The sequence below is a fragment of the Hipposideros armiger genome, unplaced genomic scaffold, assembly GCF_001890085.2.
Source record: "Hipposideros armiger isolate ML-2016 unplaced genomic scaffold, ASM189008v1 scaffold_387, whole genome shotgun sequence".
Lineage (NCBI taxonomy): Eukaryota > Metazoa > Chordata > Mammalia > Chiroptera > Hipposideridae > Hipposideros > Hipposideros armiger.
In genome coordinates, this window is record NW_017731737.1 from 442753 (window position 1) to 444053 (window position 1301).

General features: G+C 29.6%; 1 pseudogene; it reads right to left on the reverse strand.

The window, feature by feature from the left end:
• Positions 1–1083: 1083 nt before the first annotated feature.
• The window catches only part of LOC109393727 (elongation factor 1-alpha 1 pseudogene), a 7072-nt pseudogene continuing 6854 nt past the window's right edge, over positions 1084–1301 (reverse strand).

The following is a 1301-nucleotide window of genomic DNA, read 5'->3' on the forward strand; positions in this document are numbered from 1 at the left end:
CAAAGATGAAAACACAAAGATCTTATTGCTAGTCAAAATTAAAGTTGACAGAGATTAAAAAGAAGTGTATAAAAAGAAATAACACAGAGTTTAAACTATTAAAACCATACAAGCAGCATATCAATTTAGTCTGAGGAGGATTGTGAAAGGCTCTTTTAGAATATAGCAGAAGATGAAATATAGATGATGATGTTTAGATAATAAAATGATAGCTTTGGAAGGATAATTGAGATTTGATATTCTAATAATTTTTATTATAGTGACATAACAGAAACAAATGATATAGCATAGAAACAATATTCAAAAATATAATAGAAAAAAGTTTGTTAAGCTGAAGCATCTAAATATGTAGATCACAAAGACTCATACATGAGGCAAACTCAATGTAATAAAGAAATATATTTATAAAGATATATGACATATACATATATGCTAACGGTTTTAAATTTTCAGGTAATAAAAGATCTCATAAGCACTCAGGCAGAAAGAAAAGGAACAGATTACTTAAATAGTAATAAAATAGAAGAAAAATAAAATTAGTGTAAATGTTCAAGTTCTGTAGGCCCACTGTTTACAAACTACCCTAGACAACAGAATAACTGAGCCTATATCCAAAGGACATGTCATCAGAGAAATCCAGAGAATTTTAGGACAGTACATGACATCTCATAAATCTGGGCAGAAGAAATACATTCTTTAAATCTGTTGGAGCAAAACTTTTGAGCCAACATTCTAAGTTAGATTATCTCCTTATTTATGGAACATCCAATTCAAGCCAATTCTAACATTCAACATTTATAGAAAGTTTCCAAGAGAGATAAGGTGCTTTCTATTTGTAACCAGAGCAGAATTTGGCAGAAATGCTTTGTGAATAAGTTTGTAAATACTACATACAAAGAAAGAAATTAAAGAAGTGTACTCACAAAACATAGAGTTGCCTATTTTGAACTGTACGTCAAACAAATCTTGTTCCCATTCTATTAAAATAAGTACCACCTACCTAATAAACACTTTATTAAGTGTTTACAAATGTTTAATGCATAAAGACTTACTAAAAAAAACACTCAGGAAATGCTAAATGAATCAACGTATATTTAAATCTATGAAGAAAGCAGAAAAACACAAGTGAAGGAATACACACTTTATACCATCTTCTTGGGCTGTGAATTTGTTTATGTTGTTGGCTTTTCTTTTTTTTTTTTTTCCCCCATCCCAAACTTCTCTGGGCATTCTTTAAACTTCTGTGCTTGTTTCTTCTCTGCTCTTTATAGATTATATTTTGTTCATACCTTTATGGCTTC